Below are 25,544 nucleotides of genomic sequence, written 5' to 3' on the forward strand. Positions count from 1 at the left end.
GAATAGAATGTTATGATAGAATGTTTATTTGCATTTAACAAACAAAACAAACACATAAATACTTAATTTCATCGTTAAAGCAGGTGGTAAAAATTGACCTTTTAATCTGTGCATTCCCTTTAAATACTCGAACTGCATGGCTCTTGCATTGCAAACACTGTCTTGTTTCTGTAGAGGTAATAGCCTATTGAGTAATAACGGGTCAATTGCAATGAACTGAAACTGCGTACTACCTGGAGATGATCCTGTGGTTAGTACGCAGCTCCGTACTAAACTAGTCTGCAAGTTTAATACCCATTGCAACAAACTTGGAAGTTAGTCTCCAACTGCGAACTAAAAAAGGTCTCCATTGCAACGAACCCCAAAGTCACGGCTGCTGCCCTCTAGAGGAGACTAACTTAGTCCTACTCAAGCTACAGACTCACTATAGATAGTACTGTACTAAGGGGAACAAAATGTGCCAAATCACAAGGTATTGACTACTTTTTTAACTGAACAACTGATAACTCGATTCATAACCACAAATCGGTTTGTTTTACATATCAAATAGTTACTTTTCTTTTTTTGACATTGAGAAAATGTAATTTATTAATGATGCTCAGGTGTACACTAGTGAAATTTGACAACACAGCTAACAAAAAAAAAAAAAAAAAATTAAAATAAGAACCATTGTATAAATTGTCTATGAAATAACTGAGAATATATCAAAAGCTCTATAGGAATTATTACCCAGCTGGAATTGTAATGCAATATTATATTAATAATATGAAGTTATAATATTGGGCTGTATGTAGCCTTTAGCCGACTTCGTATATTAGTACATGGCAATATAGTATATTAGTACACCGTGCCCAGGCAGGACTGGGTCACACCTGAGAGCTCCAGCTCGCAGCCGTAGCTCTGTTCAGCGTGGTGGTCCAAACCTCCGTCTGTGCATCACATCCGTTATTTTCTTTAAAATAATTCAGAGTATTAAATGTTTAGTCTAGATAATTTTTTTGGGTCTCGTTTGGGGAAATACAGTGCAATGGGACATTCTGTTTAGCTTCAGCTATATATTTTTGTGCCATAAATACGTCTTGGAGTTTAAATTATATATATATATATATAAAACATCACAAAAAAAAACATTTCTGCAGCAATTGTATTATCGCATATGCTACTAAAATAAATGTATAATTATATCGTGTTATATGGCATTCGCATTTTAACTCTATTAGAATTGCCAAAGCGCAGCAGCATTAGCATGTCAGCACCGGCGCTCTGCTCAGGTTTGTTAGCCGAGGCGAGGCCCGGCCTCTTCACTGACTTCACTTCCTGCTTAATAGCATAACAACACACTGAATCCTTAGTATGGTACTAAAGCTGGGGATCAGCTAGTCTCCAGCTCTGCTCCGCCTCTTTTTCGTTGGAATGGGTACTAACTTTAGTTCGCAGCTGGGGATGATCCCTTGGGGATGATACTAGCTAGTCCGCAAATTAGTACAGAGCTCTGTACTAACTCTGTAAGTTCGTTGAAATTGACCCATTAAGCTCTTGTTGTTGTTTTAAGAAAAAGCAGGACAACAAAAACACTGCAGTTACCTTTTAAAAGGCAGGTCACCTTGGTTGTTACAAGGCAGTTTGCTTGCAACCTGATCTAATTTCAAATGTTTTCATTAAAGCCTGCATTGAAGCATTGACTTGGATTTGGTTCATCATAGGTGGGCTTGGGCTGATAAGCTGTTCTTTCACTTTCGAACATCCATCTTAATTGCACCATTGTGAGGTTTCAATTACGCTGGTGCAAAGGAAACACTCTGGGTGACAAGGAGGATTTTTACAATCATTTGTACTGAATATGGTACAATACAGTGGAATGAAAGAGGGGGAGATAGAGAAAGTCAGACAGATTAAGTCCTGAAATGTGATGTTAAATTGGATCAAGGTGGGTCAACCAGTGCTGGCATCCATTTGGAGTCCAGGTTTGGCCTCAGAGTTCACGTATCAGTGGTTTGAATTTGGACGGAATGGGAGGCCTCCGATTCCCCAGTGGGCGATGGCTAATTGATCTTGATCAGTTTAGCTTGGGTTTCCTCCGCTTATAACCAGCGTACACTGCTGTGCACCCATGACCTTTCAATGTTATCTGTGAGAGCTGCATTAATCTCTCACCACAATGCTCTGCTATTATGCCACAGGACTGTGAAAAGAAGCAGATGGCTGACAGTGTAGGTTTCAGAGGAATACGTGTGTGCCGTCTTCATCTCTCCTACACTGGTATGCGAGTTACTGTGAACTGAGGCAATTAACAATTGGGAAATCCAAATAGGGAAGCTATAACAGAAAGTGATTGCTGATTACAAAACAAATGCCTAAAAAGGAATGACAGAGTAGAGTTATTTTTGTATTTTTAAAATTAAAGCATTCACACCTACATATCTATAACAGCATTTTATGTATTATTATTATTATTTAGCTTGTTATCAGCCAAGTGGTATATTATATTGATTTTTAAATCTCAGCTGAAATCAAAACAAATGCCACTCTGTCTTAATCGGCAGAAACAAAAGTGATCAAACAAAGGATTCCTGCCTTATCCTCAAGGTCACCTCAGACAGGCCCCTGAAACAGACCTCTACAAACAAATCAATACAAACTGCAGGTTTAAATTAATGTCATCAAAGACTGAACACAGACTTCTTCATTTTAATTTCTTAGATTGACACAATCTTCTGTGGATAACGTCACACCATAATCAAGCCCAAATCTACCAAGCACACGAAATCAATACATTTCCATCCTTTCTCTTTTTCAAGTTCACGTTCTCATTGGTTTATTTAAAGAGATAAGATGCTCTAACTCTTTTTAGTAGCAATATTTTATGTTGAGGATTCTAAATTACTCCATCCTCCATGTAGTTTTAACATTAACAGATATACTTCAGAATTTAAAATATATTACATTATAATTAAGACAGCACAGCAACAGTATACAGTATTTCACAAACAAAGCTAGCGTAGGTATTCATTATCCATGTCATTGTCCATCTTGTTCTGTGCTTGAAATAGGAGTAGAAATTCCACCATTGTTTTGAACTGTATAAAACTGCCAACCTCTCACTGTATGGAGCTGGATAGAGTTACAGCTTGTGGTCATGCATTTAACAGATCGATATATCTCGAGAAAGAAAGCACAATATATATTTTGGGGGCAATATGGGACTGTTTGCTGTGTATGTCATTTATAAGTGTACATTTAGAGAAGGGCCTGTGTGTTAGATCCGAGAGGAGCTAGGGTTTGGTTTACATTTTTTCTTTTGATTCACACAAGCAATGTAAATAATAAATTTGCTCCGCTATCACCGTACCCGTGCCTTTGTGTACGCCTGCTTTCCTAGACCCCGCCTATTTATTGAGCCCAGGACTATGGACACCCACCCCCCCCCCAACACACACACAGTGCCACAATATTGACTTAAGTTGTAGATAATGCACTTATGCACGTCAGTGATGTGCACAGAGAGAGAAATGGGTTTCAGGGAGGTGGGGATGATCTCTATAAGTTATGTATCACGACAGATATTTATTAACTTATTAATCATTAAAAGTAGAGCTCCAAAGTGCAATTAAGCAAATAAAGGCTACACAATCTTAAAATGTGTTTTTACGCTGTTATTACTCTCCCGACATTTCTGTATTTTGATTTTGTTTGATTTTCATTGTGTCTCGCTTCCACTAATTCATACAACAAACAGTTTTGGAACACAAGATGAACGATGCACAAACATTAATTTCTGTAACCACGCCCAAAGGTTTGTATGAAGGGATATAAAGAAATGTATACATATTAGTAGAATAAGTGCATGTGCAAACTTGCAACACATTATGCACAACGTGGATTTTGTAAATATGCAAATGCAAGTTCATTTTGACTAAATCAAGTCGCAATTTGAATTAATCTTTTAATTAAACAAATGGCTTGTGTGCACATACTGTCCTCGAATACAAAAGGTCAACGTGGTCAACAAAATTACATCTAAAACTAACAAGGGAATGACAAGGAGAATGACTCATGCAATTATGCAACATCAATCTCTGACATTCGATGTGAAAAATGGGATGACAACTTGTGTACTGTTTAGTGTTTACCTTCTTTTCCACAGTCTTTATTCAAGTAGTTAGTGCCACATTGTGCCAGATCATGAGAATAATGAAAAAGCAAGATAAATAAATAAATGACATCCAAAGACATGAAGTCGGTGCGCTGCCCTACATAAGCACGCATAGTTTGCATTCTTTGCGACAGCACATTAGTTCAAAACAAACCTTCGTAGTTCTGGGCCCCCTCAACAACTAGCCCTTAATTAGACCTTCATACTAATTGGAAATAATTACTGTCCAGTATTCAGCAGTGGAAATACTAAACACAACAGAGACAGAGCAGAGGAATTCCACTATTTCTAAGAATGTATTGTGAATGCTTTATGTTGAAAATGCATGAAAATTCAAGCCTTGTTAAAACACAAGAAAACAGAGACTAGGCCTCTGGTGTAATGTAAAGTCACATTAAGATAATTAGAAGTAAAATGTCAGTTGAAATACTGTAAACAGTGAATTAAACCTGAAAATTATGAAGAGGAGATGGAAGGAGATATTAAACTAAAGGTTTACCATTTGCACTTTGCAGGAAAATATATACACCTTTGTAGATTACTAAATGATTGATTTAGAAGTCAGTTCTTGAGTAAATTAAATATATATACGAGACCTCAAAATAAGGGGATAAAGTTAATTAACAAAATCTTGTGTTCTGTTGAATTAAAAATGTTAATTCACATTTGTTTCACAAAGATGAAAACAAAGATATTTGCTGTGTCAACCCTGGCAGCAGTTCCTTCATGGCCTGGGCCTTCTTTAGCTTTTCAGGGACCAGAAATCTTTGCTCATTGAAGGAAATTTTAATGCAGCAAAATACTAAGACACACTACTGACAGAAATGAGATGTTCAATGTTTGCTGGCTCACCAGAGATCACATTTCAGCAAGACAATGAGCCAAAGCACTGAGCAGAGCCCAGGGAAGAATTCCCAAACAGTAAAAACATAGAAATGCTAGAACGGCCATCAAAGACACTCAGGATATGAAATATAAACCTGTATTGAGAACATCCAAAGCACCCTCTCATGTTTTGGTGTTGTATGTTTCCTGTCCTGCCTTGTTTGTAGCCTTAATGGACCTTTCAGATCTAAAGCCGGCTCTCAGGAGCTTGACTTGTGTGCCACTGTACAGATACCCAGGACCACTTCCCTTAGACATGAATTATTCATTCCTGATGAACATGAAAAGGAACATTTCATATCCAACAGCACGCCCACTGTCTGGCACCGCTACATGTGCACAGCTTGCTATTTTCACCATCTGGGCATCATCTGTGATCAATGTCAAAGGCAGTCTCTGGCTGCTTAATTTTTCTTCACTTTCCACTGCTATACTTGTTATAAACTCCACTGACCTCACACAGTAAACAAAAACCAAATTAAAAACAAAGCAAATGTAGCATGTAATAATAAAGCTCTGGAAAAGTGGGTAGAGTTAAAAACAACAACCCTACAAACCTTTTGAGAACTGTGCCGGGTGACAATGGACGTGATGCCAACAAGCAAAAGCTGCAAGAGCTGCAGTACTGAGTGCTTTGTATTTATTTACTATTATCTCTAATGCCTGATCCCAACCCACATGTGTGTATTCTGCTACTGCAGGATTGGAAATTAGGTAGAAAACAAAAAGAAATATGATCACGAAAACAATAGCATTATATCAGAATGAGGAGAAGCCTGTGCTCATGTTCCCACAGCAGTACTGTACATTGATAAAGACCGTCTCTGACTGCTTGAACACTTAATGCAATGTATATGGGACTATTTCAGTAACGGAGGGAATGGGGATTGACGAAAACATTGCAGAATCAGAAAGGGACCTTGAAGAGGCGGCTAATTAAAACTGTTTCAGCTCTTCCGTGTTCTTATCATCCTCTACGAGCATTTATTGAAGGGATACCATTTCCCTTCTCAAGAGGGCACTTTTGGTACCCAAAGAACACACTGGAATTCCTTCTGCTGGCGCAATAAGGGTGTTAAATTCCATCCTCCCTCGGACACTTTTGAGAAGCTCAGGGATAAGTGTTGGGGAGCAGAGACAAGCACTTCCACTCAGCAGCCCGGGCGCTGGAATTTTCTCCTTCGTATAATCTGCCAAAAAGGTAAATGGACTGACATTTACAGGGCTCACAGAGCTTCTAACCCAGGTTTGGAAATAACATGATCTATCTATTAATGAAGTGCAGAGAATTTAAAGGGACCTCTGGCACTGATAAACTAATCAGGCCTGGATCACATTTCTCACAATGCGAGATGTTGTAGATGAGAGGAGTTAAGACACTTTCACAAAACAGCTAAGACTTTCTGAGAGTTTCTTTTAAAAGCATGGTTTTCTCTGTAGAATATAATTGGCAAATCCCAAGCTTAAAATATATTTTTCTTTTCTGGTGTTTTACATATTTTCATTAACAGTGAAGTGTGCAGATCTAAGTAGTGAATATCCAGTTTCATACAGCTGATTACTGATCTGTTTTCAATTTGGATAAAGCAATAGCAATACATATGTAAATGCAACAAACTGGGAGAAACCAATATAATCTTAAAACCAATTCGACAGAGCTGTTTTTGTGATTTACAGTGGTAGAAGTAGTAGAAGAAGGCAATCCTTTAAACAGGGTCTCAAAACAGCAGACTTACTTATTCAATAAGTCATATTATGCCCTTGTTAAGAAATAAATAACAAACCCAGCCACTACTACTACAACTAGGCCTACACAGAACCAGTACACAATAAGCAGTACAGCATTTCATGTGAAAATCAGAAGTCGCAACCCTTAAAACTATTTAAAAATAAATACATTTGAAGTCCCAAGTATTTCTGTAACGGTGATTCTTAACAAATCGCTTTAATGCAATGAGTAGTTCAAGCCTGCTCCCCCAAGCAAAGTCACAAAATGTGAAGTGCCGGCTTCTTTAAGAAACGTTTATGGTGTGTGCATGGTTAAATTCAATGAATAAAAACTGCTTGACTCCTTTAACTGCTATGGAATGAATGGAACTTAAAGATACCCATCAATTGTTATAACAGTTCAGTCTAAGGTTATACAAGGTTAACTACAAAGTTCAGTGGTTCAAACAAAGTTTAAGAACCTATATATCATATTGAGAACATATAAAGATGACAAGGTTTCTTTTTCGATAAATAATACTAACTAAAACACGTTGTATTGGCTTAGAAGTATTTTAACTGGTTCACCAGAAACATTCGTAACCCTTTAAAAAAAAAATACAGTTTGAAAAATGTAGCCTATAGTATAGACTGTTTGCATGTAGTTTAGTTTATTTTAAAATATTTTTTGAGAAAACTAGTTGCATCTAGTTTTATGTATGTATGAACATATGTTTGAATTTATTCATGAGCTTACCAAAGGCATCTTACAGTTGTCACAAAATATATTAATTTTCACAAAAGCAGATAAAAACATAGAATATAGAAACACAGAATACATAGAATATTTTCCTAAATAAAGTGAATTAAACAACAACATGTTTCCAAATACAAGTGAGATTTGTATACTGGGGTATACTGGGAGCAGGCTGACATATTTACCAAAGAATGGATGCACATAAGATAAGAGCAATAGCAGGGAGCAACAAGAGGGGAGGGAACAGGACAATGCAAGTAAACATTCATTCAAATTCAAATGCCATATTGTCCAGGCGAGGAGGGCTGAGGTTTTACAGGTACAGTCAGAGAAAAGTATAATTTCACATTACACAGTTCGTTTACGTCTGTGCGCATTGGGAAACTACAGCACGTTATCTGTGCAGGTTACAACGCTTGAACACCAAGACTCACACGCCAGGAATGTTTTCCCAATTCCAATCACCATATCTTCTTCCTGTTTTTCTTCCTGCATACAAATAACAACTCAGCCTGAAAGACAAACAACAACCGCAACAACACCACCAAAGAAGAAGAAGAAAATATAACAAATGTGACTTCTTTGTGTGTGTAAATCCCTTTGTCAGACTGAGGAGAAAACAGCAGACCCTCCCAGGATGCTGACAGAGAAAGGGTGACGAGTATTGAGACTGAAATGAGCAGCATTCTGTTCACAGCTGTCTTGGGGTAAACCATACAGTCTGTGCCTTCAACAAGGTGAGCCAAAGGCTTCAGTCTGCCACCTGTCACAACATCTTATATATATATTTTTTTTTATTAGCTATAAACTCAGAGAGGATTTTTATGTCTTTGTTTTGTTCATCGCAATGTTTTTTTTGTCACCACAAATGCTATAATGTTTTTGTTTAAAATAACTGGTGGTCATTTATCTAAAAATGTATGTGTTGAGAGCTATATCCCAATGGGACGTCCAGTAGTTTAGTCAAAGGAACCTTTTATGGCAAAACTCTATAATATATATTACTGTGCCTGGTTTTGAGAACAAAATGGCTAAAAATAAGCACCCTCCCTAATTGGGTTACACTTAGTACTATATATATGTATAGACTATATATATTCTGTTATCTAAGATTTTACTAAAGCTGTGTTAACAAAACCAAAAAAATTAATAATGACATTCAAAGTGCCGCCTTAGTGATGAGCTTCCGCAAATACACATGTTAATTAAAGTGGATATTCAGAGATATCAAAGTGCTATATTGAGTCGATTTTGATTCTTTGATGCTAAGAGGACTGGCAAATCTCTTGTGGCAGAGCAGGGCTTTTTCATGTGCATAAAAGCACTGTCATCAAAATTAACTTCTATAAAACAATTTAACAGCCTAGAACATATTACATATTACATTAAAGCCATCACAAGCACACTGAAAAAAAAACTAAAACAATAATACATTTAGCCCTAGTCTTCCATCAGCTAAAAAGTTTAGTGTATATTATACACAGTCCACTGCGCAGAGCATGATAAGTATTTGAAATCTGTTTCAGAAGCATGATAATCCTCATGTGCAAGGTATTTTTCCTTGTCCTACTGAGAAACAATTGTTTTCCAAGTGGAAAAAAATATAAAATGCATAAAACCTCTAGATTTTCTAGCAAAGAAACAGTAAGAGACTTGTATATGAGGTCATAAAGTCCTAAGCATCTGCACTGAAAAACATTTCTACTGCTAAACATTTTTGATACAAAAATGTATTTGGAAATAATATACATGTATGTAATAAAAATAAATCAAATCAATAAATAAACAATTATGTATGTTACTGATGAACAGATATTTGAACTTTTGGCCTTACTTTGGTTTTAGAAAGGGGTATAAACAGACAGGTACAATGTATCAAGTTTTTGTTTCAAATGTGTTTTTAAATGCACTTGGTTTGACAGTTACTTCACTCTGCTATACTCATGTCTGTTTTTCCTCAAACATGTCTGTGAAATTAAAAGCATCTGTGTGATAAAACAAATATGCTATATTATGGAGTTTGACTACTTGTCTATGCGGAAGAGTAACGTGTAAGGTCAGAAAACGACCAAATTGAGAAGACTGAGGCACTTAACACTAGATCACTTTTAATTTGTTTTAGACTTTGTCCCTCAGGACAAGACACCTGCAATACATCCAGTATGCCTTCACTTTCACAGAGGGTAAACACTGAGTTACGCAGGTGCAATTGAACAAATATCAAAGATCCATACAGAACAGAATTATAAGGTGATGGTAAAAAAGACTAAATCTAAACATACCTTAAATATATCTAAACATACCATTTATCCATCTTTGATTTATTTTACTTTCCCCTTGAATCAATGCCCCTTTATATTCAGCACTTTATATTTAACACTGACAGGCTATAAAAGATTCATCAAATTCTTCAGGAATGCTCTGAGTCAACTAAGCTGTGCAGATTTATTTTTCTCTCTACCAAATTTAACATTAAACATTTGCACCAACAACAAAGGTGCACTGTTGAGGGAGGGAAAAGCCAGCACAGAGTGTTACTGTTTGGAGCTGAGAAAACAGTGCAGCGTATTAAACGACAAGGTGAAATTCCTCTGGACCTCTGGGATCTCCCTGATGGAGCCTGATTATGTGGAGTTGTAAAAGGCTTATGTATAGCATTTGTGCACCTCATACAATGGAACAATGGGTATCAGGAAGAGGGACTAAAGGCGGTGACATTTGCCAGTTTAAAAGCTTCTGTACTAAATAACTTTTTCAATAATGAAATTATTTACTTTCATTGTAAGAAGCCCAGATTGGTGGCAACTAATATTTTAAGACCATGTTGTTGTTGTTTTTAAAGATCAGGTTTAAAGGACATTTATTTTTTACAATAACCAGATACTGTATGAAAAAAGGATAAATGAGAGGTTTTTACACTTGAAGAGAGTTCTGCCAGAAGTGCTTGAAAGAGCAACAATAATGTTGGCAGAAAACAGAGACAAAACATCAAATAGATGAAAGATTTGGGTTACTGAGAGTGTACTTAGCGTGTGTTACGATTCAGCGAACAAAAATAATATTTGATGTGAATGCCACACATTATGGATATACGGCGCATTTCTGACCACAGAGCGACATGGCGACATGGTGTTCTAGCAACCACACTATTTCAGTAGCAAAGGAGAAGCAGCTAGAAAATGGGTTTGCTCCCAGAGAAAGAATAAAACCCTGACCTCAGAGAATGCGACCCCTTCCAACGATTTAGCTGTAGATGTATATTGTAGCCACATTCAGATCCCTGTCACTCAGGCAGAGACAGAAGAATAAGAGGCACTTTAATAGGGATGCAAATGTCTAGAGTTTAGATATTGGTGACCTGCATACTTACATATAATATATATATATATATATATATATATATATATATATATTTATTATCTATGGTGTGTGTGTGTGTGTGTGTGTGTGTGTGTGTGTGTGTGTGTGTGCATGCGTGCACACATTTGTGTATGCATGTATGTGTATAGTGTGAATTTAGGACATATATTTGCATTTCTATAAAAGATAATATATTAAAACATTAAAATTATATAGGGGGAATGGTCTTATTTTGTAACAAATGGTTGGCAGAATAAGATCATGGATATTTTAAAAAGCCTAAGGAGACGTCATTATTCTGTAATAAAAGAAAGTGACTTTCATTAACAGTTGATTAAACATAACATGGAGTATTAAAGAATAGAAGCCAAAGCAGTGTTGCATATGCTATGCTCGCCACATTATAGAGTGATGTAAAATCAAAACTAAATCAAAAATACGTATTGTTAATTAAATATCCCCGGATATAACATATAATTCACAAATTCATCTAATGCTTAGTTCTATAATGTATACAAGATAGTAAATACAAATTAAATGATCTGGATTGCAAGTTAACCTGTAAATAAAACTAATACACCATGGAGGGAAAAACAATGAACACATGGTCCTGCACTTAATAGAATATGGCAGGTTCACATTCATATTGTCTGATTCGAAACAGGATGGGGAAAAAGACATGGAAATATGTCTTACCAGATATATACTGTTGAGGTAGCTACTTATTTGGAAAGGTGGACATCAGCACATGAAGCTCTTCTTTGTTTTAGTTTTTTTTTTGTTTTTTTACATTTCTTCAAAAGATCTGAGTATTGTTCAGGGTTTAGATCCAAGCCTGCTTCCAGTGTCTGCAGGAAGAGACAGAACAGTACATGAGCTCCTGCTGTAGTTGTACTGTGGTTTGTTTGAGCTATTTTCAGTCCCGGGGGTTGGAAAGTTACTCCAAGGGCTCTGGGCAAAAGTGACAACACATACACAAGCACAACTCTGTGTGGAGTATGGGAACATTTCAACTATGCGAAGACGAGGCATGCGTCTTGCAAGATTAACACCACGGGAAACCATTAAAGATAACCCGGGACGCACTTTACAAACAAGTGCAGATTTTAGCTCTGCCACGGCCGGATGGGAAGTTTGAAAAGTAAGACACTCGTCCCTGGTTTACTTCTGCAAATTGGACAGCATTGGAAATCATTTTGGAATCATTTGTGGGGTTTTAGGTTTTGTTTCATTTAGTTTTTTTATTCCATCCACTACAGAAAGGTGATGTTCAAGGTCTGCTGCTTGGCTAAGACTATTTATACCTTCTGGAGCTTAACATTGACAGTGCCGCATATGTCAAAGGAGACCGCCACAGTTTAGACTAGTTAAGAAAGTAATCCTATGTCATGTTGCAACAGTGTAAAGTCAAATTAACTGACCACTCACTTTGGGACATTAATTATTCCAGCCAGGCAGGCTCTGTGTACCAAGTAATCCTCAAGCAAACACCACACTAATATTAAGGCAGACTCCAGTGCCAACGGCTTCTACTCTGCAATAGAGCCAGGGGGAGGCTTAATGAAAATGTTTCTCTGCTTTCTTTCCCCCTCTCCAGACTATTCTAAGGATCGTGGGGCAGCTCTCTCTATTTTAGCCTTTCATTTGGTTGCTGGTCACATGGCAAGTGATTCTTGTATGGCTGGGTTTGGAGGCTGTCCATCAGAATTCAAAAATAAACTTGCCCAGATTCAAACTATTTACCCTTAACACTACAGTGTACAACCAAGGAGACAAAAGATCCTCCAAGTCCACGTGCTTTATTCAAACGAGAACGTACGCCATTGAGTGGTAAAACCAGGGACTGAAGTGTGCAGAAATATGATGTAGCAATAGTGTTATTTAATTACTGTTACAATGCTACAGCAAGGTATTGAGCGATCTTGAAATAAGATGTAGCAGTGTGTTAAACAACACAATTTTGCTAAGTGATTGTAGTCTGATAAGAAAAAGAAAAACTAACATATTTATTGTGCAATTTGTAAAAATAAAATTGAAATAAATCAAGCGATGCCAAGTGATAACAACAGACACATCTTCATTGATAGATCTACAGTAATTCAGTGCTAAGAGATTGGCATTGAGAACAATTACTTTTGTTCATCTTGCAATTCAGAAAAGGTAGCGGAGGTTCAGGAATGTCTGAATAATTGTCCATAGCAATTGAAGTTTAATCTCAGATTTGTTTACAGAGTGGAAAATGTATATATGACACATATTTGTGTAAAAACAACTGGCAACATTTAGATTTACTCTTTGTCAAGGTATAATCATGTTTAAGAATTATTTTCAAAAGGGCAATGCAATCTAGTTAGTGAACAATACATGTCATTCTACAATATTAACAGAAGAGCTATTCATAATTTAGTTTATATCTAAGGTGATTATTAAGTTGTAAATTAGCTTGATTAAAATATTAATCAAAATAAAACACTTGTCAACACAGCCAAACAAAGACACCTTCTAATAGAGTTAATAACACTAATCACCAGCACTTAAAGATAACATAACCCTAGAGCATTAGGTTTTGTCCTAATAACACAATACAATAATACTTTTGAAGTGACAAAAACAGTTAAATACTAAATGAATGAATTACTAGTGTTGGTTGTGTTGTAATTTCTACCCATGCATGTTTCGCTTTTAAGAGGGCTTGTTAAACATGTCACATTTAATTTTGTATAAAAAACAATCAAACCAAATACATGATTTAAACCTTTTTCTTTTAAAACTCAGATTTTGAAGTACTGCCAGTTTATTTATTTTTCAACAAGAAAGTTAAATACATCATTTCAAAACTGCATAATCTGCAAAAGAATGTTCGCTGATAAAAAGTTCTATAAATTATAAGAGACTATAAATTATTATGAAGGAAAAAAAAAATTACTTTAAATATTACTTGTAAGGCGGCACAGGTTTCTACAACAAGCTGTAGTGAAGATTCTTTTCAGGGATGAATTAGATCCACACAATCTGGTCTCTGTGGAAGCCTTATCTCTATGACAGGAAACTAACAGACAGAGGTAGAAGACCTTGGGATGCATTATTTTGTGGACGTCCCTCAGCATTTTTAAATATGGTATCAGAAACCTAAGTGATCAAACTTTCAATTTTCAAACCCAGGTTAAAGACTGATGGTACCCCTAGCACAGCACCCCAAACCTTCATCTTAGACTCCAGTCTTTCAAATGTGGGTTGTATGCATTTGTCACCTGAACATGATGAAACACTAAAGTCAGACACTGAACTGGACTGACAAGATCCATCTAGTAATCGCCTGGGACACAATTGTTGGCTTTTGTGTGTGTGTGTGTGTGTGTGTGTGTGTGTGTGTCAGTGGATGCATTCTCCTTCATTTCTGCCCCACTAAACATCCTTTCATGATAAACTGATGACCTTCTACATGTGTATATGCTGTATCAGCATCATGGTGGTTAGATGTTGATCTGTCAAGGTGATGGCTGGGGTAGCGAAGGCAATTTCAAGGACTTTGTGGTCAGCAGTGCCCTAAACTTTATCCTCAAGTAACAAGCTGCAAATCTGGTGAATATTATTCAAATGCCTCTGGGTGGAGTTTGCATGCCTCCTCAGGGAACACATAACACAGGAACAATGTTGAACAGTTAGCATCAGAAAATGTTTGTCTTTGTGTATCACATATACTCCAGATTTGAAATGCTGATACGGAGTAGACTGCTGAAATACGTATAGTCTTGCTGGCTGTGCACAGTACAAAAACAAAATCAGTTTTTTTATAACTTGTGAAAAAACACAGTGGGGCAATCCAAACATGTGGGCTGCTTTCTGGTGCAAATAATTGGCAAAATACCTGTTAATATAAAACGTAATTTGATGCAGACATGAATGTCAATGTAGTTCATCCAGTAGTACTTTTAATTGGTTTCTTTGAGTTTTTACGTTATCCAGTATTTATGCAGATGTGCAATAGAAATCCATGATTAATGATTTATAGTTTCAGCAGAACAACCTTGCAACTGTGCAATCCAGCCAGAACAGACAGAGCTCTGCCAACACCCCCCACACACACGTAGGCCTGGACCAAACACAAAAATCTGACCCACCCACCCCTAGCATTATTCCAATACTTGCTGTAGGATTTTTTTGTTTGACAGGGGACTGAGAGATTGGATCAGGATGGGTGTACGCCTGGTAATGAGATACTGTATCATTAGCGTTAACAGGATCAGCCAAGAATTAAATGAAAATGCTAGAATCAGCGACAGCACATCATAGCACAGTTAAGGCGTCAGACATGATCTGAAGGAAACAGTAAGGGAAGAAGCTGCATCACTACTGTATTCCACAAAGGTTCAGTGGGGCAATATACTTAATATATATGCTTCAAAATACTCGTTCTTTCAACAATTGCCCTGACAGTCATTATAGTGTCATTATGCTTCACATACATTTGTGAAGGACTGAAACATACCAACAAACTCAAACAGTTGACAAACGTCAGCTATCCATTTCTTGTTTTTCTCAAGTCACCACCGAACAGAGATCCAAATGTCTCCAGACTTAGTCGCTAACACTCAGCCATTCCTTTCAAATTGGTCTCAGACTTTAATTGGGTGGTCTCTTAATAGGGGGACATTCACAGACATTTTCACACAATCTTGCCAATCAGACAAATAAGGCGCAAACTCTGTGCCAATGAGTCGCACCTTTTTAAAGTTCTACTTGGTACTATTTTTAATGGCAGGGCACATTCCCCCCCATGCGGCCAAATAGCTTCCCTGTAGGCCTCTCAGCAGGGGGTAGCCCTCTTTGACATCATCTTACAGACTCAGTTTCAACACCCAATACATTATAAGGTAGGATATTATCTCATTAACGTGTATGTGCCGAGCCACAAATAACCAGTTAATAAAAGAAACAGTCATTAAGCACCTATATATGTAGCTCAGGGGGAAAATAAATAAATAAAACGCTTGTAAAAATATTTATAAGGCATGCTAGTAAATATCCCAACATGGAACTGAAAGATGACTCACTTAACTGAGCGGTTTGCAAGAGTGTGAACTTAAGTGAACTGCTAAAACATTTTTCTTACTGCTCACACAGATTTGCAACTGCAAAATACGTCTGAATGGCTAAATAAATAATTATGGTTTTCTATTAAGAAATATTGTGGTACAATTATCTAATCTGTTGAGGCAATCAAGAATCTAGAAATGTTAGTTTCTGTAAAAGTGACAAAAACTAAAACCAAGTAAGGAGGAAACAAAGATGCTTTTGAAGCCTTGGGGGTTAGAAATAAACAGCATGATTTAGTTCTAAAATGAACTCTGGATATAAGCAATTGCTTTGAATTATGATAAATGACCTTATCTGGCCACAACACACTAGAAAATTACACACACAATTTACTTTTGCCTTTTTTCCACCTGATTTAACAAAGGGTGTAATTTCTGGGAATGTAATCAAATACATCTTAAAAACAACTAAACATGTTAAACAAGATCAGCTAGCAACAGCAGCTGCAGCGACAACAGCAAAAAAATATTTCAGCAATCAATAAAAAGAGGTCTTTCCTGTTGTTGGCCTTGAACCCAAAGATGTGACTGATTGTAGGACAAGCCATCTCCTTTGTTAACAGCTGGATGCTTTCATAAGCCTTTTCTCTTGTCTAGGTCTGATACCAGGACAAAAATGTGCGAAGGCATCTGCATAAAGGATGTCAACAGGGGATTTGCACTTACTTTACTGGTGTGGAAGAGTTCAAAAGATTGCTTTCTTTAACGTAAGGTGATATCACACACGTCACACAAGTGGACTGAGTTACAGGACGTCCAAAAGTAAAATGTCGTCGCCCTTCATAAGACTTCTCGCTGTGTAGCATAAGCTCTGCCTGGTTTAGCTGGAGCTGAAAGTTTTTGGAGAAGGTAGCATTACATGAAAGCTGGCGAGGTGGATGCAAAAGAAGTCCGTAACACATTCACACAACCACAGATGCAATACACCAGTAAACGGACTAACATTCAGGCAAGCAAGGAATTACTCGAGGTAAATAATTGCTTATTAGGCTGCAACTATTAGCTTCCAGGCAATTAAGTTGCGCCTTGAATGCAAAAACCAAAACACAGCTAACATACTGCTCAAGCCTACCTAACCAAGCATTCTAAAAGTTCCCGTTAAACTGTGTTTCTCATTTAGAAAATGTAAAAATCAAGAAAACATTCCACACAAAGACAAATACCCATGTAGCCTCCAAAATAAAGTATTCTATAGATCCAAACATTGAGAAGATTGTCTCTAGGACTGCTACATCCTCACCTCCTGCTCACAACCTGCAAACTATGCTTTCAGTTCAGTTTAGCAAATACATGTTTCAATTAAGTAATTGACAGAGCAGGTGGAAGAAAACAGAGAAGGCACCACGGTTCCCCAGGACCAGGGTTCCCCACATGTAATGATCACTGTCCTGATCAATAACCAAGATGCGTTATGAAACTGCTTCCAAACTCAGAATGAAACTGAGAATGGCAGCTATGGCATGTTAGATGGCATTTTGAGCACGGGCAAAGATGCCAAACGGATGCACACCACCTGATCCCTTAACCAGATGTCCGTGATGGCGCAGCAGCCTTGTGAAATCCCTGGTAGTGAAGATTGGCTAAAAACATTTTAACCCGTACAGCACACATTTGTCATAAAGCGATTTCTTTTCCCCTACCATTTGCATGCTTATTAACCCATCTGTTAATGGATGTGAATATTATTATTTCAACTTTGAAATTATAGCAAAATGGACCAGTATCAGGTGCAAACAAATAGTTCCAACAGCATGGTAACATTGTTGCTTCCTAGTTTTTCGAAGTTTAATGTCAAATGGATTGCAAACCGTTGAATTTCCAAATGCAGAGAAGAAAGGGCTGTTTACGCGGGGAACACAACACACAGTTAACCACACTGCCCTGCTTCCATGCTTTGTGTGACCAAATAATCCTTTCTCTGTTCCAATTCAAAGGTAGTTCGAAGCACAGGATTGTGTTGCAGAGGCGATCGTGTTACATGAGATACATTTCAGAGCGCTTGTCCTGAATGAGAGAGGGCACTAAGGAATTCATGTGAATGAGGCTGCACGACTGGGCTTACAGGAAGTCGAACGATGTGACAGATTCAATGCTCAAAGTGACAGAGCTGTCACCATTCACCTTCTTTCATGACATCATCCCTTATTTGTGTGAGTGATTGGCAGGTCTAACTACTGAATAATCCCCCTTAATGCATAACTATTTAAAAACAATAATTAACTTGGGTTTGTGGTTTCAGTCAAGCTTGAGAGCCAAAGAAAATGTTTACTGTGGGGAATAAGACGGGCGTTTTGACTGACAAGAACAAAGAAGTACAAGAGCAATATTTAACACTCAGGAATTTGAAACCCCCATCAACCCACTTCACAGCTTTCTTGTAACTATGACTAATGATAAATAAATATGACCCAAAAGCTGATACCTTTATTAATGCATTTTCTTCCTAGTTGATTCATCTGCCAGCACAGAGTAACATGCTCAGACCATCCATATTCAGATCCACACAGTCCATAACATTCCCATAAGCAGGGTATAAGTCATCCTTACAGCTAGGGATATTATGCGCAATTTCTAAAAATCAGATGAATGGTGAATCAAGCATCACTGTCAATGTGGATCCTTACGAGTACACCTGCTGTCAGAGGCCCGAGCATAATCTCACAGATGCCAGTCTACATCGTCTTAAACACAGATCTCATCAAAGCCTCAACCCTTCTACCAATCGCATATTCTGACATATCCAGTCTTTAATGGCAGCTTTCCATTTGGTAGCAGGAAGAAGCTCCTGGCAAACAAAAGGCTAGAATGAAGAATGAGCACTCTAATTGGCATTTGGCAGTTTCTGATTTCATACCAAGGCTGCTCAGTGGAATATCAACCAATATCATGTATTAGGAATCAAACAACAAACTGCATTTGCCTTCTCGGTTTCTCATTGACTCAACAATCCTGTTTTAGGGCTGAAATTATTCTTACGGCAGACCAATTCAATACTTTGACCCGCCCACTGTTCACAAATTGCAATTGCTTCAACCTGCCGTCACTTACTGTGTATTTAATTTGCATATCCCACATGAGTCAACATTTTGATGTGGTCTGGGCCCTTTTGTAAAATCAATACATAGGCTACCTGTGAGAATACAGTCTTGTTTTTCATTTTTTCTCTGGAGACTATTAGATCAATTTCTTGACTCGTAAAACAGGATTGATCTGAGCAACTGCCAGCTGGGGAACAACAAAATCCCAAATGCCTAGTAGGAGCTTTATGGAAGCCTATATTTATGTATATTCATTTTAAGCAGCTGTTGTTCTATCACAACCTTCAATGCAAACTCAACTGTTAGGCAGTTGGTTATGGTGTGAAGGGATTACAAAGTGTGGGATGTCACACACAATTGAGAGTCAAAATACCTTAACGCGATTTTCTACAGAGTTAGCGTGAGTCATTCAATTTAACATTAACATCCCATATTCTTTTTTCCCCATATTGAATCAAAATAAACATAACATTCTAATCTGTTAATGCAAGAACATAAAAACAATCATGGGGTCACTCCTAATGAATTCACATCTGATAGCATTTAGCATTTAGCATTTGCGTGTGTGTGTGTGTGTGTGTGTTTGGATAATACATGAATCCCTTATGAGTACCACAGGAATATCACCAGAATATCTCATGCACTTCCACTGAGTGTATAACAGCTAAAGTTAGGCTGAAGGTCAGGGTTAGGGATAGGGTTACAGTCTAGGGTTGGGTTTAAGGCTTATACATGTGATCAATATCAGAGCTCAGAGGAAGTGGGCAAGGTATTCAGGTGTTATATGGTATTCATACATTCATTCATTAGGAATTTGTACATTATTGTAAAGTATGGTCATTTGTTAATCAAGTAATGATGCTGTATGACGCTTATTTTAAATTATAAGTCAAAATAAAAGGGTTATCAGTATCTGGTATTTTCATTCTGAAGTATGGTTGATGATTTATTTTCTAAGAATAAGATGTAAAAGACATGATACACACAGTACAGAATAGACTAGAGTGTCTGTTGACCCTGTTTGTGTTTAGAAGGGCTTTGTTACTGAAACACGTTGTCCAGTTACCAAGACAAATAGACTTACATCGCAATAATCATATACTGACAGTAACAATAAAAGGATAAATAGCCTATATACTTGCTCAAGCTGAAGTCTAACATTTGACACTTTCCCCTCATATTTCATAAAAGCTTCAATCACAAACTGATTGTAATTTTGCTGAAGAGAACCATGAATGAGAATAGCTGACTGTTTAAATAAAAAAATCAAATAATTTGATAGTGGCAGTTTATAACCACACTTAGAATTAATAGAGTAGTGGAAATGAAAGTGCTAAACATACCTTGAGTCTGTTTCTACTCCCCTGGTACTGAAATTAAATTGAAGCTCTGACATGTAGGCTACACTGTAGAAATTGGAAGTCTAGGCTATATATACGTGTGTGTGTGTGTGTGTGTGTGTGTGTGTGTTTTGTTTCCCTAATGTGATTTTGATGTATCTTTTGATTATTTCCGTTTTGTTATGGTATATGGATTGTATTAACACTGGTTCCCAACATTACTTTGTTCACCCTGGTACACACCTACTTACCATAGCCGGTATCTTGAACAATACTGAATTAAGCAACTCACTGGAGAGCAAATCAATCTGTACATTATTTGTTATCCTGTGCTGCATACCACACATATAAAGACCTACTATTGTTAAATTCAAGAATGTATTACAGTAGCCTTGTTATGAATACACATTTTACTCATAATGCATTCGGGCACAGTGCAGTGCAGAGTAATGAAATTGCAGACACTTCTCTCTGGAGGCACACGTTTTCTTCAGCCTGTTTACCTTCGCAATTAAAAACTAAATCAGTAACTTTGTCCTGAATGCAAGACACTCCCTCAAAACCTAAGAGAAAGCAACACACATTGCAAGAATGTGCATGCGTTATACTCTTCAGCCAGACATGCATTATCATTCAGAGGCAGAACAATAAAATCATTTTTTCTTTTACTTTAAACACATATAATTCGCTTTAAGCCATAATATGTATCCAAATCTCCTAAAAGGCAAGTGATCTTTTTTTTTTATTAAGTACAAAACTAAAAGCACAGAATGACTGATTACATAATATCTATATTTGTTTTGTCAGCAATCCTCTGATAAACAATTGTATTTCATTATTCAAAATAGGCTGTTGAATACCAATGCTTAGAACTTGCATGAACCTCTCCTATTTCAGTTTTTGCTTTCTACAATCATGTTAATATGTTACTAGTTAACAGATGTTAGGTTTAAACTGAATTGCACCCTTAAGTATAACTAGAAGAGGAAACAATGATGTCTCACTCAACTGAAGGGACGCTGCGCATTGTCTGATGCTACATTATAAAATATAATGTTGCAATGTCTAATTTGTAGCAAATCTTAGATAACCTCCTTTCTTTACCGACACTGTAACAACTAACCTGCAAAGACGCGCTTCTTACACAGCGGAGGGTGCAGAAAGGTCATCTCGGATCGAGTTATTACGATTATAATGTATTCTGATTCCTTGCGTGAATAATACAACTAAGACATTGAAATGACACATGCACAGACATCTCTACCCAATCCTGAAAACCCCTCGAAGTAACTATTTCGGGACAATGTCACAAAAGGCATGCATTATTATGGAGGAATGTGACATTTTCTCGCGTGTAGGTGATCCACACAAAAGCATAAAGCAAAGCTAGCCTGGCACGACGATCCATCCTTGAACGGGATATTTCTTTTCATAGAGATCCTTAATATGCCGAGGGATGAGAGACAATAACCTAGTGGGATGTGAATGGCGAATACATATATCGCTTTTTTTCGTTTGTCTCCACAGTAGGGCTCTCCAGCGACACTGTATGTCACGTTGACTATTCAAATAATACCCGCATAAGCCCAGGTCGCTGGTTTCATGTGCAGACACATATTGGCGCAAAGGTGCGTCTGGACTGCTCCCCCCCGGGCAGCGCAATCCGCAGAGGCGCAGACAGCGGCCGCTTACCTGGCGTCGGACGCCGCGTTCAGCGCAGAAATCCTGCCCGGCTGGATGTGCCGGAGTCCGGGCTGAACGTGTCCGAGACCTCGCACTCAGGTCCACGCAAGTCCGAGCCGCAGCGAAAACACACACCTGCTCCCTCGGCGGCGTCTGTCCAAATACAGCAGAGCCGCGGCCGGGGACAGCCTTGTCTTTGGTCACTTGAATCTCTATTGAGATGCCATTGCAGTGAAGTCGCCTCTGTAGCAGACACAACGCAGCCCCACGGTCCTGGATGGAGGAGGAGACGCAGACTCACATTATTATTATCAGTAGTAGGAGTATTATTCCGCATTCTCCATCATGCAGCGCGCCGTCCAGGGGATGACACTACGGCCAGCTGCTCGCCAGGGTTGCAGCCGGCGCTCAGTTCGCATCTACGGGCTTGGCTGCTCCCCTTCTGCCCAGTGCATGGATGGTTTTATTCCCGGATAAAGCACAGTATAATGCCATTCTGTTCCCACATAAGCAAAATGGCTGGTGCTGGAGCAGGGCTGCGGATTGCTCATTGGTTTAGCACTGGTTTTTTGTGTAGTCATGGAAACGACCAACAGTTGGATTCGTGCAGCCTGCAAGCATGGCCGAGCATGTGCGGACACAGTGCAACATCTCCCGCAGCACTGCACTTGTTTCTTCTGTTCTTGGTTGTTGCTTTCCTTTGTTACCCGCCTTTTTGCAACTCATTCTGTTTAGTTTGAATTAGAGTTCCCTCTCTTCTGTGCATGGACACTGTTGGAATCTGCAAAATGTGCCGTCCTATGTCTTGAATGCTACTGTAACTTAAGGTGTGTGTATTGTGCGTTTTTCAACAAAGATCATACTGGTCGATTGAGCTTATGGTAATGGTTCAATTCTTCACATCTAAGACACATTCTGTTACACAATCAGCATAGAACATTTATATATCAGCAAAAGACCACTGAAGGAAGAAATCTGTTGTCTCGGAGATAATAAATGACCAATAGCAGAAGTAAAAAGGACATGGCAAATATATTTAACAGGTATTTGTACACAGGTGTTTCACAAGAAGCATGAACTAACACGAACTGTGTAGTTCTGAAGAATATCAGCATAAGAGGAAGATGTGTAATAGGGACTAGGAGTACTAAACCTTAGGACAGAGGTTGTAAAAACAAAATCTATCCACAGAATTAAAACAAATAGAACTAGTTACCAATAGGCTGATATTTGTACATGTTCATAAGGTATTTTATTAATTTAAGAACAATTATATCTCAAAAGGAAAACTGTATCAAAGCAAAATCAGGAATCCATCTGAAAAAGATAGTAATGATCAAGAGAGAAATCTCGACATAGTCGGAGGTCATTAGTGGAGTACCACAGGGGTCTGTTTTATGGCCACTGCTCTTCCACATGTACATTCATGATCCGGGCTTGTATGATTAGTGAGATTGTTAATTCTGTTGATTAGCCTACAACAATGTGCATGTATGTGTGTGGGAGGGAGAGAGCTAACATTGAAGCAGCAGTAATGAAAACACAAAACACCTAGACAATTCCTGGGCAGACACCTGGCTAATTAAATTGAATGTGCAAAAATGTGTGTTCAATCTCAAATGGATTGCACTGATTATAAAGAAGCAGTCTTTGGTTGTGATGTAGGAGTTTATAGTACTTCATTATTGTCCTTGTTGGGAAGTTAAACAATGTTTGGATATGTAATGTTAAAATTGCACCCAGTAAAGCCTTGTTTACTTGTTCTTCATGGCACGAGAAGAGCCTTGCAGCTAAAAGGATTTGAAAGGAGAGTGATTAGTAGTCTCAAAAGATTGGCTTATTCATAAATTACCAGTACTGTAAAATACATTTAAAAAGTAAGGAGGTTTTTTTTTTTGTTTAGTTTTTCCAGGGATGACCAATAGTAAACATAGACAGCCTCATGGAGAAGAATGAAAGTTCGAGATTGATACAGTTTAATTTTCATAGCTGGAAACCATTGCTAAGAAGAAACCATAAAACTATTACATTATTCAGGAGAAGGGAAAATGCTTGACCTGAATAATCAGTGATTGCTGAGTGTCCCTGGTGGCCCCTAGTAAAAAAGAAGACCCACTTGGGTCTTCAATAAGTAATGAAGGGACCTGATAAAATGTATCCTGTCCACCATTACTGTGCATCATGGCTAGTTTACATTCCTACCCCTTACTGCCACTCTGATGTGGAAAATACTGTGTAATGAAAAAAAAATGCATTCCTACCTTGTCATGTACAGTGACAAATATAATGCCAGGGCACACAATGTGTACTGGTTGGACCAACAATATGGTTTTATTGTTTAAAATTAATTAGACTATTTATGGTACTGTGTAAAGAGTTTTAGATAAGAGAAAATTAATTACTTTCCTTGCCATTGTACTGACTAGACACTATCTTCACTGAGTTCAAAGAGTTCAGCTGGATAGTAATAGAGACAGTAATTAAAGTTTCACATTCGTGTTTTAACTGCACGGAAACAAACATTTTAGTGAAATGTTAATACAACTGTGCTGCGGCAGTGATGATATAGAGCATTACTGTGGGGAAAACAAGTACTTAAAAAATGACAATACAGATTAATTTTGTAGAACAAATTAAATATGTCAATGTGCTTCGTGCAATGTTAATTGTCTTACACTGTATGTTGGATTCATAGATCATAAATCTAATCATAAGCGACAACAAACTACTTTTTAAAAGTCTACAGCCTATAAATAGAGCTCAATCTTTTGTTATATTGCAATAACATGTCATATGCAAGTACACCAATCAGCCATAACATTATGACCACCTGCCTAATATTGTGTAGGTCCCCCTTTTGCCACCAAAACAGCCCTGACCCGTCGGGGCATGGACTCCACTAGACCTCTGAAGGTGTGCTGTGGTATCTGGCACCAAGACGTTAGCAGCAGATCCTTTAAGTCCTGTAAGTTGCGAGGTGGGGCCTCCATGGATCGGACTTGTTTGTCCAGCACATCCCACAGATGCTCGATTGGATTGAGCACTGTGTGTTCCGACACCTTTCTATCAGAACCAGCATTAACTTTTTCAGCAATTTGAGCTACAGTAGCTCGTCTGTTGGATCGGACCACAGGGGTCAGCCTTTGCTCCCCACGTGCATCAATGAGCCTTGGCTGCCCATGACCCTGTCGCCGGTTCACCGCTTTTCCTTCCTTGGACCACTTTTGATAGGTACTGACCACTGCAGACCGGGAACACCCCACAAGAGCTGCAGTTTTGGAGATGCTCTGACCCAGTCGTCTAGCCATCACAATTTGTCCCTTGTCAAAGATGCTCAGATCCTTACGCTGCCCATTTTTCCATCAACTTTGAGGACAAAATGTTCACTTGCTGCCTAATATATCCCACCCACTGACAGGTGCCATGATAACGAGATTATCAGTGTTATTCACTTCACCTGTCAGTGGTCATGTTATGGCTGATCGGTGTAAGTATACTGTTTGGATTTAAACTGCCATCTCAAGC

General features: G+C 38.0%; 1 protein-coding gene across 9 annotated transcripts in view; it reads right to left on the reverse strand.

The window, feature by feature from the left end:
- Positions 1 to 22,641, reverse strand: part of LOC136764302 (sorbin and SH3 domain-containing protein 2) — a 91,822-nt gene extending 69,181 nt beyond the window's left edge. For 3 of the 9 annotated variants that reach the window (XM_066718227.1, XM_066718225.1, XM_066718220.1), the window contains exon 1: positions 22,029 to 22,641. The gene's annotated coding sequence lies outside the window, so the exon portion shown is untranslated. Of the gene's footprint in view, positions 1 to 11,558; positions 11,711 to 16,624; positions 16,719 to 22,028 lie in introns of those variants that run through there. The other 6 variants (XM_066718223.1, XM_066718221.1, XM_066718222.1 and 3 more) reach the window with 5 other exon arrangements.
- Positions 22,642 to 25,544: the final 2,903 nt, after the last annotated feature.

The sequence above is a fragment of the Amia ocellicauda genome, chromosome 12 (assembly GCF_036373705.1).
Source record: "Amia ocellicauda isolate fAmiCal2 chromosome 12, fAmiCal2.hap1, whole genome shotgun sequence".
Taxonomy (NCBI): domain Eukaryota; kingdom Metazoa; phylum Chordata; class Actinopteri; order Amiiformes; family Amiidae; genus Amia; species Amia ocellicauda.